Genomic DNA, 14,541 nt, shown 5'->3' with positions numbered 1-14,541 from the left:
CAGTGGCAGCAAGAGACATTGACAATAGCTGGGCACGTTGACATCACAGACCTATAATGTCTGATTTTATCTCCCCCTTGCCTGCCAGTACACCTCCATTTGTTGTCTCCTTGTACTTTGATAACAAGCTCTTTGGAACAGAGACTTTTTATTATATGCTGGGATTGTGTTCTGACTTGCCTAACACTTGTAAATATTAGAGCAAAGCAAATGTAGTAGGACTTCCATTTTCTGGTAATGCCATGAATTAGCTTAACAAATATACTCTAATTTTTTTGGTGAACTTGTGAATAATTCAGTATGACTACAAGAAAATGTCAGTGTTCTGTTTTAATAAAAACATGGACAGCTGAAAATGGTTTTCAGAGTTTAAAAAGCAAGAGTAAGCCTTCTGAATAAACACACATCTCAAAATCAAACCTGTATGAAGTGATAAAGACTGGCACCAATCCTCGGAAAGTCAAACTGCAGTTTCTTTCTTTAGTTTTAGGATTCTGCCTACTCCCTTCAGAGCTGGTATTCCTGCTCATGACTTGCAGATGATGTTGCAAACCACAAAAACATAATTGGGTGATCATTTTGCTGCACAGCAGACAAACAGACAAACATATAATCTCTACTTACTGTAAAAAAAATAACTGAAATAATACCCTAAAATTTATATATATGATTGGGAAAGCTGAGCACTGCACTCTTTCAGATGGCTACAAACATGCTTGAAAAAAAGAAAACACATTAACAACGTATAGACTTGAATATGGGCTTGAGTCCTCAGGATACTTGAGTGACTTTGCACACCACCATACAGTTTCCTTCTCGTATAAACTGAAAGTTAAGGATGTCACCAGTGACTGACCTGTCCCTGTGTAATAAACAAGTGGATTCATGAAGAGGAATATCAGATTGAGACAGGCCTTATCTCAATTCCGAGTGAATGACTCAGCTACTTCTTTTCCTAGGGAGAGAAAATAATGTGCTCTTTTCTAAGCAGTGTTTCAGTAATAAGACTTAAGACAATAGAACACCTCAACAAAAAATGGACATTTAAGAGGCATTTCTCTTCTCGTTCCCCCCACCAAAACAAAACTATGCAGCCTTTGCCCTTAACACGCGTATATTTTACTAAACAAATGCATTGCTGCTGCTTTTGACTCAAGAGGTGAAAATGCTACTTTTTTAGTGTTCATTTATACTAACTAATAGGGAGAAGACATAAACAGAAATACAGTCACTTCTATCTTCACAAATTTAAATGAAGCTCAAATATCCTAACCACACAATCAGGACAAACTTTTGCTATTATATTTCTGACCATTGACATAATTAAAATCCCACAGAGTCTCTTCGTTTTCAAATTCATTGACTTGTGGCACAATCTTTCTTGGATTTCTTTTAGAGTGAGAGAGCATGGCTGTTCATCTCTCAGTTCAGAGAGAAACATCCTTGGGCAACAATCGAACTTGTTACAATCATTAGACAACTGCAGAGATGTCAGTCTGCTCTGGTATACTGCAAACAGCAAGACAACAGTGATAATGGTTGGTTACTCCATGAACAAAAAAACCTCATGGCAGCATCGTTAAGTTCAATACCAAAGAAACTCAGACCTATTTTCTGAGCATAAAGAGTAGAGTATGAGAATGGCCATTCGGAGTCAGTCCAAAGGTGTGTCAAACCCCACATCCAGTGACTGAAAGCAACATGCCAGGAAAGAGTGCAACAATATGGAGAGATTTCCCTAAAATACTCTTTTAGCCTCAAACAGCATGCAGCTCAACATATCTGTGCTTCTCAACCCATATTTCAGTGATCTAACTCAAACATTGATAGGGCTTTTGTGAGTTTGTAAAAGGATTCAGGATGTAGGTAGGAATGTCATTTCAAACTGTCAGTGTAAAAGTCTGGGAAAAGAAAGGCTGCAGTCTGAACAATGAAGTTATTTTGGTTCAAGCTAAATTGCTCTTTAGCTTGAGCACAAGCACAGAAATCAGAAAGCTAACACAGCTTTTCTTGGAAAGCTTTGTGTAATTTAAAACACAGTCATTCTACAAAACCAGTTTTCAGCTCAGGAACTCTTCATGGTATGCAAGTGCATTTCAAAAGAGTTGCCAGAATGAACCATCTGAGACCCAAGCTCCCTTTCCTTCATTTCTTCTAATTATCGGAAGAGAAATTATTCCTCTTAAAATTAATTCTTGATTTACAAATTTTAATGAAACATTTTAATTTTTTTTAATATTCCAGATAGTCTTATTAAAAGCTCAGCTTTTCAAGGTTTGATGATCAGAACTGAGATTCACATTCCAGGGAAGTGCTTGCAACTGAAGCACCCAGACTACCTGAAGACTTGGGAACATGGTTTTTGTATAAGAGTTAGGCCTAAGAATGGAGAGGCTGGATAGAACTAAAAATCTAACACAGTATAAACAGTCACTGGGAATAGTTTCTAATTGCTGCTGTTTCTCATGCTTTTATGGTGCTTCTGAATTTCATACCTTTGCTTATTGACATTACAGCAGTAAAAGACTCGTCATGATTCACTGACCATAGAAAAATAATGAAGGGGAGACTTTAGAGAGACTATTTTTCATTCTCCAACTATTCCACTGGGACCAGGCTCTTAATTTTTGGTAGTCAGCAGAGTTATGGATATATGAGAAACATCCACTCATAGAGAGATGAGTATTTTAGTCCTTTAATGATCATTTGTGCATGTGCATTTTGGAACACTGGTTCTGGAACTTGACCTATGTATTTATTGTGAGGTCAGTTGAGGTACTTTTCTGAAAATATGTATGTAGGAGTCAAAGATGCCAATGATCTTTTGTGCAGGGTATTTACCTAACTAAATTCTGAGGAACAATTTGCAATTTGCTTTCTTATAATTAGAATTGCATGAGGCAGAAGGTTGACACTGTTTAAATTCAGGATACAACTTATTTATTTACCAAAAGAAAGAAATTACTCAGCTTATTTAAATTAATTTAAATCTTTTTCCTTCACAGGAAGGAAAATTTTTTTAACCACCTGTGGAACTTTCTGCTCCACTTAATACAGGATGCTTCCCTCTGTCTCTTGCAGAAAAATAACAGAAATTAGGTGATAGGTCTAACAGAAAAACACCACCCAGACACATGAAACCAGGTACATTTAAAACTTCTGTAACTCTTATTTTACAATCACCTGCACTAACTTTTATATGAAAGTCCTAAGTCTTAATTTACACAGGCATGTGATGTTTGTGTTTCTGTCCCACAGCTGATGGAGGTGGTACATTCTAAAAAAAGAGCATTAACTTGACTGACTAAATCTCACAGACATTTGATAACCTGGTATTAAAGAAAGATTTCCCCAAATTTCCATTTAAGTACTTAAAACCCCCTAACTTTCAAATATGGTATAGATTATCAGTGCTGACAGCCAAATATGAAATCAAATTATTATAACTGTGAAACAAAAATAGTGAGGGACTTGTGATGAGCTTTATACTCTGTTAAAGAGTAAAATGTCTGTGATCTCCAGGGACATCAGCCATCAGACAGATGTAGAACAGTGTGTGGAAAACAGCCAAAGGTGCATGACTTGTGCTGAGCAGAGGTGCTGATGACTGAAGCTTAGGTATTCAACATATAAAGTAATTCAAAAGTGCAGACTAAATGATAGCTAGAACACCACACACAGTGTAATAAGTTACTAGTTAAAAAGATAACAGGAGACAAAGTTCATAGTCTTTGAATACAAGAGATTGGAGAGCTGCATCTGTGTTTATGGGGCTTGGTGAAAAATCCAAAGTGCACTGTATTGCCCTGGATGAATCGTGAGAAATCCAGCACCAAGTTATCCCATATACCTGGGCACTACAGAGAATCTGGAACGTGGGAGTGGTGGGATAAGGAGCTGCTTCAATGACCGAAGAGCCTGCACAGGGCCAGTGGCAGCCTGTGATCCCTGGGGAGCAGGTGCAGCCACAGGCAGAGTCAGGCTCTGGAAGGAACAGCTCACATGATATATCACCCTATTAACTTTGAAAAAAACACTGCTGCACGTGCATGAGTTTCCCATTTCTGTACTGCTTTATTATTTTCAAAGTTTAGGACAAATTCCTCTTACAGAGAAGGCAGATGTTAAGCACCGTTTAACTAAGTTATAGAAAAAAATATAAAAGGGACAGAAGAGAGCAGAGGAAAGGAAGGAGTCAGCACAGAACTGACCAAAGCAAGCAGTAAGATACCATTCATCTAACAGAGGTGCCAATCCTTTACTCTCTAGGAACAGAAATAAATCTACTTACAGCATTAATCAATAATGCCTGAAATCAATAATACATAGCAGACTAATGGAACTGAAAAGTCATTAGTGGTGTGGGAAGCTTACTAAAAGCAACCTGCATGAACATTGACATTAGCCCTAGTCAGGGAATGGACAATCTTGCGTGTGCAAAACCCAATATTATATCTTCAAGTGATATGAAAAGCAAATTCTGACCTTTTTTTCGCAAGAAAAGAACTGCCAAAATATATCTCTTGATAGGTCCCTTTCAATATTTTTTGCCTAAAGCTTCTAAACTAAAAATATCTTTGTTTCAAAAAGGTTATGAGAGGATAATCTAGGTTTTTTCAGGTTACATCAGTAAAAAATAACTAGTTGAACTGTCTTCTGGTAAGGTACAACAAGGAACTTTTTTGTAAAGCACTAACTAGCACAAGAAGTTAATAGGGGAAGCAGTGAAATACATGTGTGCCATGTTGCTATCTTCCCCTTCAGCTATGTGAAAAGCAAAATACTTTTATCTATTTCATCTAGAAGAAAAAGCTGTTCCATTACAGGAATGTTTTGTTGCAGATTTTTTCTTATTCTTTAGATAGAAAGAAAAGAGCTGCAAGGGCTGTTATAAGTCTAGTAAGTCAAATCAAATGTATCATGTATAAGGAATACTTACTGACATGAAAGATCTTACTAGTGGCTCTGACATAATATTTATTTATAAATAAGCATTATCGTACTTATCAACAGACTTTAAGGAAGTCTGTCACAGGAATCATCTTTTCAAAAAAGGAACTCCTCTTTCTCAGACAGGAACAGCCTTTGAATATCCAAAGTAGATGGAAAAGATCTCTTGCAGGTTTTGCTAACCAAAAGACTGATATTCCTAATAATGAATAGCAAGCACACAAAGAGAAAGAGGTATCCTTCTCATTGCCACCACCCACAAAGGAGGAAAACCAAAGACAGTTTTCTAGAAAAAATGAATTCTGAAATTCTTTATCAAATATTTTTTAAAGCAACCATTAGACATTTGAGACTTCCAAAATTTAATGCAAATGATCATGTTACTTCCCTCCTCATTCTAAAAATAAATTCTCATAATAAATTCAAGATTTATTAACTTCAGGCCCCACTACTAGTTTTCTTCCCTTGTTTTTATCCCTTTGGTCCTTTCTTTTTGTGCCTAGAAGTTGGCACTTCCTTGAAAGGCAAGTTAAAAACTAAACTATCTGGAAATAGCAAAATAGGTTAAATCACAGCAAATGCAAATTCTATTAATAAAAACATTTTCAAAAAACTGGGCAAGTTTCTAGATATAGATAAAAAGCTATAAAATAAGATTGCAGAAGGTCTGTAAGAACCAGGGTGATAATATAACTGGGATCACTTAACCTCTATCAAACCTAATAATGTTATAAAGCTTATGGTAACTGAAACTGAAGCATATGCTAAGTCATGTTGATTTTGATTTCATTTATGTGTGTGGTAGATTAAGGCATAAATAGTTTTAACATCCCTTTTGTTGTCCAGGAAAGTAAATATTAATATGCTCATTTCACTAATGAACATATAGCTTTGCTAAAAAAATTACACTGAAAAATTAAGAACATTCAATCCCTACAGGTCTGACCAGAGCCCACTGTGTTAAACTGAGGCACTCTCTGGTAAAAGCAAAACTCGGAGGTGAGTTCTCAGTCACCCTTGAACATGTGGCAAATCCCATAATGGTGGACATTGGAGGGGTTGGGTTCTGTCAGGAGTTTGTATAGGAAGAGAAGAATAACTTCATATAGTGTTGGACACACTGGTCTAGCAGTGCAGAAGATGTCATCCTAGGGGTTGGACTCCTGCTGGAAAGAAATTGAGTTTAAGTGGAAGAAATTAACAGCAAGATGGCCTCCTAATATTACACTCACTACTATTTAAATGGTGTTCTGTGAAAGCTTAATAGTTCAAGCACTAGTTAATTTACTCAACTTCTGCTGTTCTTGTTCCACTATAAATATTGTCTTAGTGATGAAATATTTTTGTCACCTCTTTCACCTTACTCTGTTCTTCTTATCCCAGTCTTTTCTTTTTCCTCTCACCCTTCATTCCTTTCCATTTTCCCAAGCTGCATATCTCATTCATTCTATTCTCTTACTTGACCTTTTTTTCATGTCACTATCTTTCAGTCTTTGAGGAAGAAAAGTTAGTTTTGTAGGAAAATGGAAAAGCACAAAAGAAAGCTCTTTTTTCTTAACAGGGCTACAGCCAACTAATGTGGGATTGTTATTGCTTGGAACAATTCTGAGTTTCACATCAGCCAGTCCCACTCAAATTCTGTGTCCAAGAAGTCTTTGCACACCCAGCAGTCTAACAAATACACAGACTTTTTAGCAATACCTTTAAAAAGTTTTCACTCAAATACTTGGTTCAGACTTAGGGGCAATTTTTTGAAAGAAACCTCCTTTGAGGATAATGGCATTACTTAATAAGATGAAAACATGAAAATGTGCCTTTCCACCCCCAGAGGAAAGGCATATTACTATATGTTGCTGCATATAATTCACCAGTTGAATTAACATAATTTAGAAAATTCTATGCTTATTCTAAAAAATAAACAATTTAAAAGAAGTCCATGATCTGTACTATCAGACTATAACTACATATAAATTATTTTATAGATACAACTGTTTTGTGAAATAGATGTTGACCTGGTTATTTGTAAATTAGTTCAAGAACAGCCTAATTCTGATTTTAGAAGCTAGGCAAGGAGGGAGTATTTTCTTTAAAACAATAGCATTAAGGTGAGCTTGGTGAACTATTTTAGAATCTGTTTTACAATTTAATGCAGTCTATTGAGCACTAAAAAATAAAACTAGGTTTTGTTCCTTCATTTGATTACATTGTTCCAGCAAATGCAGCCACAGAAAGATTAACTACCTTCAGAGATAAGACACAGGCCCCAGCCAGAGGCAGCTGTTAAAGTTTCATAGCTGCTTCACAAGCAATCATCTGTGTCTAAGTAAGAAGTGTCTTATACAGAAGGGATGGACAATAGCTTGCTGTGTGTGAAGGAAGAGGGCTAATTTTGATCTCTGAGTACAGTTTCATTTGAATAGCTATTGATTTTTAGTGTGAAAGCATTGACAAGGCACAACACCTTTACTTGCAACCTATTTTATCACATGACAAAACTACAGTGCCTTTTTTCCATCTCTTCTTCAGCAGGATACCCAGTGTATATTTGCTACATTATACAAAACATCTATTCTTTTTTAAGTGAAATGATAGCTCCAAGAAAGGCTTTCTGATAGAGCAATTATAATAGAGCATTTTTTAGCAAAGAGCTTAAGTCTTTAGAAGGACCTCTTTCTTGGTTATCAGTTGTGAGGAAAGACATAAAAGAGCCTTCTATAAATAGAGAAAAGTAATCTTCTCTGGTTGAACTTGTACCTTAACAGAGCCTATGCAGGTCCATGTTTCTCAAACTTCTCTCCCTTGTTTCTGCTTTGGTAGTAATGTTTGATATAGTCTCAGTTGTACACCACTTTTTTCCCCTACTACCACTTGATCTAAGCAATTCTCTGTGCTTGAAAAACAAGCTAAACCTTGCTTGACTTGTCTACTGTTCCTGAATATGATTAGATTATAATATCTATTAGATTCTGATTCATCACTAAGTAGATCTCTAGTACATTCAATTTTAAGAGAAGCATTTACTCTTTCTATTACTTCAAGCCACATGCTCTAGTGTGGCTGGAAATTGTTCAGGTATTATGAAAAAATACTTATGATTTTTCTAGCCAGCTTATTAATTTCATTACAGCAAGAGGAAAAAGCAGCAGAAAGCAACTTCTTAGTTATTGGGAAAAAGAGTGAATATTCTGGCAGCAATGATCAGGAGAGCTGAAACATAAAATAACTGAAACATGAACCACCCATGAAGAACTTACTTTGTCAGGAAATTTCTCAGTTGGGAGCTGCAGAAGTGAACAGTCTGGGGCATCAGAGAAAGACTGAGAACCATTGCTATAACTCACAACAAACATCAAATTCCTGCTCATAACATACTACAGAATTGTCCAATTTAATATGCAAATTTTAATTAGCAAAGACAGCAGCAATTAATCTGTCAAGGGTCCTGGGGTACTGTCACAAGACTAGAGCTATAGAAGAGAGATCAATTAATGAAAAGTTAAGTTTGAACATGAATAGCCTTTCCTAAACAGGGCTTTGTTGCAAGGGTGACTTTAGCCTAAATAATAGAAATAATTCTCAGTTGCATCTCCCAGAAGCAATTTTTATATACAATAAATCAACACAAGATAACATATATCAGTGGTTCCCACTTGGTATCTGTCACTTAGAATTATAAATTGAGAAGACTTGTACACACTTCATGGACCCTGTTACCTTCATCTCAACTCCGAAATTCAGAGTTGTTGACTAACTCAGTGAAAGCTTACTTCTCCTAGTCTTGGAAAGTTGAAGGATCACAGGAAATGCTGAGAATTTTGGTTTGGTGCATACCAGGAGGGATGAAATTGTTTATTTACTTATCACTTAATAGCAAGTACCCTTGCTTTAAGCTATTACAGAATTAATATTTTATCTCTAGAAAAAGGATTAACACCAACTTGTGTTGCATAGAAGAATCACTGCAGCTTGTACAACAGTGGAGAGTTTCACAGATGTAAATAGAAGACTACTCTGCTAATATACTATTAAAATTACTGAATATGAGATTTTTAATGAAAATTGACTTAGCATGTCTAAAGAAAGCTGACTACAATAGTCTGAACTAGTTTTCAAAGTTCCCTAGGAGGAAGGATCACAGGATAAAAGTCTTTTCACATAAAGCATATTTAGACAGGGATCACCAGTAGAAGTATAACTGAATTGAGCCTATTCATAAAAGCCTTATCAAGTTACTACCACTCAGTTACAAATGTAAAAGAACAGAAGAAATATTCAAAGTATGATTTTCAGCAAGTAAAACTGGTGTAAAAAGCTCTGTATCACAAAACAGCAAGGGCCAGCAGTGGAAACCAGACAAAGCAGCACAACCAGGAGACCAGAGACCCCCACCAGCCAGCATCCAGCCCCACTTTACCTGAGAAGCTGCCAGGTTAAGAGACAGCAGCTGGGAATCTAAATCCTTGGGAAATTGCTTCAGGATGTGACTTGTCAGGGTTAATAAGGTCAAGACATCTCAGGGAGCAGCTCTACAAGTCAAGCTGAGGAGCTAGAACCAAAAACCAAGAAGACCCAGGCACAGCAGGACTAGAGCTGCAGCCCAGGAGCTTTCCTACAGAGGAAGAGAAGAAAGAAAGGAAGGAAGGAAGAAAGAAAGAAACAAATAAATAAAAAATAATCCCCAAACCAAAAAAATCATCCAAGGCGGAGCTCATCAGGAGGGGTGGGTGGAGGCAGCAGGTGAGGCTGGTCAGGGCAATTAGGGCCTGTTATTTCACACCAGGTTCTGGGAGTTTGAAAACATTCTTGTTCCCCTGAAAGCAGCTGGTTTGCTAACCTTTCTAGCTCTTCTTTTACCTTTTCTTTCCATACTCACCAAGGTAAAACGTTAAAAAGAAAGTATCTCTCTCAAGATTACAGTGTGATCACTCAAGCTTAAATTACATCCCCAAGTATTTCTCATATTGCATTTAAATTCACTATAATTTCTCTTTAAGTTCCTGATGTGACTTACACAGCAGTGATCTTCAGCCTCTCCTCTACTATAACTTGGACTTTAAGAAGCTGTCAGATCAGTAGACTGTTCATGCTTCCCCTTTATTTTATCAACAGAACAAGTGAATGCTCTGAATCAAGGCGAGAACAGAGGACATGTCAACAGCATACAATAAACACCATGCAGAGGTGATAGTTTGGGTTGTGGAAGCAGAATGGAGATATCACAAGAACACTTCTTCCCCGCAAGTTACTGCTGTTGAGCAGTACTTTTCAGTAATGTTAACTGTTCTAACTGTAGTGCTGCACTTTCTTCCATGCCTTCTTTTACCACTTTTAGCTCCTCTGAGTGGCAAAATAGCATATGGTATAGGACGCTAAAACTAACAATAACAAAGAAAGTTATACAGGGATAATAGTCAAGAAGCTACACCACCTTATACTCTGGGATGTCCTGGTGTTAGGTACACAAAGATCCCTGGTATTGGGAAGGTACACATGTAGCATGTTCTGCTAGGCACTTTGGGATATTATTTAAAATAGTAGTTGGAGGGAAAGAGAACTGGCCGCATTGATTCAAAGCCAATAGTGTGGGGCTCCTGCCATTTTCAGAACAGTAAATCAAATTGATGCAAGTGAGCATAGGCAGAGAAAAATGTTTTGAGCTGTCACAAGGCTGTGAGGACTGTGATCACATGCTGTGTAGGCACAAGTCATGTGCAGAGCCAGCTGTGCCAATAATCACTTGAAAATTAAATTGTAAGAGCAATGGGGCCTGTGATATCTGTTTGAGACAGTATAATTCCTCAAATATATCCAAGGTCTGTGCAAATACAGTGTTTGCTTAGCTGTGAATTCTCTGAAGAATTGTGTTGCTTTTTTTTTTTTTCCTTGCTTAAGACGAATGGTGTCAGCCCTGAGTGACAAGGCTTTAATGACTCTAATTGACCTAATCTGACACTCCCACCCACACACTCTGCCTATTGGCCCAGGAGTGCTACGTAAACTTGGGTCTGAGCCTGTGTAGTTTTGGTAACTACATTTTTATGTGATATGGCCTTTTTTACTTAGTATTGCTGCTGCTAATGCTTTACAGCTTGTAGAAATCTCTCTGCTTTTTCCCACCTTCTATGCTTTAGGCTGTCCCTACAGCTTGTCATTTATGTAATCTGTTGTTATGTTGCATCTTGAAGGTATGGTTCCTCCTTCCTGTGCAATGAGCTAGTTCAGAGAACTGAAAATGAAGCACAGCAAAAAGTGAGTACAGGAAGGTGATGGAGGCTGAGTATGAGTGATGATACTGCTTTATTTTGGCTTCTTTAGATATGTCCATTACATTACTTGTAGTTTTCTTCTTAGCTCTTCTGTAGTCAGAGGGGTTTTGCTGCTTTTACTGCTTCAGAAAGCAATTATAGGGCAATTGTTTTAGCAAAGATTTCTACTTTATTTGTTACTTGATGTAGCCCCTTTTGTTGAATCCTAGTAATATAATAATTACAGAATAGTCAGTATGGCACTGAATTATTCTGTGAGCATTTTGACCTTATCTTATCTTAAAAGTGTGAGAAGATAAAGGTTTATTAGGGTGCACCATGGGCCAAACTGCACCTCAAATGTGACCACTCTGGTTGTATCAGTCAACTCTACTGCACTTTATGAAGAAAGCCTGCTATGTAAGATGCTTCTCTCATAAAGGAGGCTACTGAGAAAAGGGAAGTAATAACATTCCCTTTTCCCCAGTGACACATTTCTCACCGTGGAATGAGCTCTTTTTAATGGGAAGCGGTAAAAAACTGCAAGAGGCAAGATATTTCCATTCTAAGAGTATCAAGAAAGGGGTTTTCTCCTCTCTAAACCCACACAGAAGAAAAGGAAAAAAAGGAAGGTAGGAAGGAAGAAGTAGTATCTCATCCCTGAAGCTCATTAATTGGACATGAATTAAGAGTCATGTAAAACTATTCAGAAAGTCCATACCAAAAATAGAGACTGCCTGAGTCACAGCTTTGGCTAGAAGGCTTGCCTGTGCTTGCTTGCACAGAAAGCTGTGTTATTCTGGAAAGAAAGAAGGAAATTATTTCTGCCTTATGGCTACTACTAAAGAGGAAGTCAGTAGTAAGTTGTGTGTTTGCGGGTGTGAATTTGCTGAGGGCTCTGAAGCTGCAGCGGGTCTAGCCTGGTCAGATGGGGACTATGGCAGCAGAAGCTGCCTCAACAGCATGATTATGCAAGACAGACCAGGTGTTTATGGCATAGGGAATTTTTAACAATCAGAGATACAAATGATGATCATCATAGGTGTTGTTAGGGACAATATTTAAAGTGATTTGGTCAACCCTGTCTGACTACCAGATACTCTAGAAAAGGCAAGGAAGGAAAATTATATCCTCTTAGTGAGATGTAAGAATCTGTTTTCAGTGCAGGACTAGTGTATAAAGTATGTGTTTTTTTTCCATCAATATGTAGAGGAGGACCCTGCCTTTAGGAAGGAAAATTACTTTCCTTTTCCCTCCCTTCTGCATTTGTCACAGCCTTCTTCTTACAAGTTGTCTGCAGTTTGTTGTTAAATCACTTTTGCCCCACAAGACACTGTTTTTTTAAACTGATTTTTAAAAACAATGCTCTGAATGCTTTTTATATGATGTGTAATCTATCATGGAGCCATGGACATAGGAATTAATGTTCAACCTAAATCACCATTTTTTCCAGTACATCAGGCTAGTGTATCTCAAAGGATATTGTTTTGCACTCAGCCTTCATGCTGTTCCCTACCTTTCTTCAACCCTTTAAAGGTCTTGGTGTTTCCCTTGGGCCACAGTCTGTGAATGATCCCTTCACCTGCTCTCAGAAAGTTTTCAATTCTGCTTCTGTGGTCCCTGGTGCAACACCAACAGCCCTTGGCAGAGCAGGACCTGGTTTCTCTTCTCATGCTTTCAGTCCCCAACGCTCTGTGTGAATGAATATCTCATAGTTTGTTATGACTGTATCAGAAGGAACAGTCCTGTTCTCACAGGGAAAAAGATCATACACAGGAGAGGTGTTTCTTTATCTGGTAGAACTTTAGGTTGCCACGTTGAAGTATTTTACCAAGGAATATAAAAGATAAACAATAAAATACCTGAGAAGGAATGATAAGTTAGCTATTAACTTTGGCTAGGAGCTTTTTTTTTTTTTTTCTCCAGTGTTTAGGGAAACTGAAGCTAAAAAGGAAGTCTCTTATTTTCATAGCTATTTTAATCTGAAGAAGTATTTTGTGTGTAGAAAAGGCTGTAGGCTCATGTCTATCTTAAATGTTTCCTAATTACTGATGCATTGCAAGCTATCAAATAAATATTAAATACAAATAGGCTTTTATATAAGGACAGACACTTTCAAACAGTGGAAGGGGTAATACTCTGGCACATCAAGGCCTGTTTACAGAGTAGCTCTTAGGTACACTTGTACAACAAGCAGAACCATTCAAACCTACTCGGTAGAAATAATTCTCACTGATATTTGGAGCTGTTACGGGTTTATGACAGGACCTACATGGACATTTTCCAAGCCACAAATTATATAACAGAAGAGGTTGGGAACAAGCAGTGGATTTAGATATTCAAAGTCAGTATGACACAATGCACTGTTAATAAGTAATTGACTATAAATGCAGGTCTCCACAAGATTAACTGTGCTCTCTTTTGGAACATAATTACTTGAGTGAACTCCTCAAAGAGAAATGAAATATTTGTGTGAGTCTTCTGGAGGTGAAAAACCCCTTTTTGGATTAGCATAGGAATGTATTGTTGTAAAATATATATTTTTCAATTAAGTATAAAGTAATGTTTAAGTTGCAGTTATCTGGTGATGAATCCCTACGTTTGTTGGCTGTTGAGAAAGTGTAAGCTTGATTCAAATTACTGGCTTGTATGAAGCAAAGAAGTCTGATGGTGTGGGGTGTGTGGTGCTGTGCATTGGGCCAGTCTTTTGCTGCTGGGGATTTGCCTGTGGGGACTAACAAAGCCTTTACTCTAGTTTATTTATTCATTCACATTCGTGCTTGCTTCCCGTTAAAGGGACTGAACCCCAGTGTCTTAGAAAAACCCAAACTCTGCTGATTTAGCCAAAGAGCACAGTTGTATCTAGCTGGATCAAAGCTAAGTGCAGTGATGGAGACATAGCATGAATGCCTTTGTGTGCCATCCGTTTTGCTCTTAAAGATTCAGAGAAGCCCAGGGGGGAAATACAGAAGAATTAGGAAAGGAAGAGAACGAAGTGGTAATGAGAGATGGGTGAGGAATGACAGAGGCACAGTGAACAGATGAAGCAGACTGAATGAAGATTGGTGATGGGAAAGACTGCATGCTTGCTTTTTGTGTAAGAGTAATGGAGAAGTGTGTGTCTTGCCAGTTTTCACTCCCTGTCTCCAAGATGGTCACAGCTATGACTGTGAGGAGGACTGACACTCAGCAAGATGCTCTGTGTCCTGACTTCTGCAGCTGCTACCTGGTCAAGATAAGTATGCTTGGCTGACCTGGAAGTCTGCAGACCATGTCTTTAGTTGCTGTATTTGATAACTGGTGCTCTTGAACCTGTGCAACTGCAGATGGACTTTGTCGTGTAGTC

At 37.7% G+C, this 14,541-nt stretch overlaps 1 protein-coding gene across 7 annotated transcripts in view; it reads right to left on the bottom strand.

Annotated features, from left to right (window-relative positions):
- The window catches only part of OPN4 (opsin 4), a 38,951-nt gene extending 29,361 nt beyond the window's left edge, over positions 1–9,590 (bottom strand). For all 7 annotated transcript variants that reach the window (XM_088060070.1, XM_088060075.1, XM_088060076.1 and 4 more), the window contains exon 1: positions 9,365–9,590. The gene's annotated coding sequence lies outside the window, so the exon portion shown is untranslated. The remainder of the gene's footprint in view (positions 1–9,364) is intronic.
- Between the last annotated feature and the right edge of the window lie 4,951 nt (positions 9,591–14,541).

The sequence above is a fragment of the Pseudopodoces humilis genome, chromosome 9 (genome assembly GCF_049639895.1).
Source record: "Pseudopodoces humilis isolate 2021_Gansu_Grassland_sample_001 chromosome 9, ASM4963989v1, whole genome shotgun sequence".
Taxonomy (NCBI): Eukaryota; Metazoa; Chordata; class Aves; order Passeriformes; family Paridae; genus Pseudopodoces; species Pseudopodoces humilis.
The sequence above is the reverse complement of the archived record's forward strand: the minus strand, read 5'-3'. Positions and strand labels throughout refer to the sequence as shown.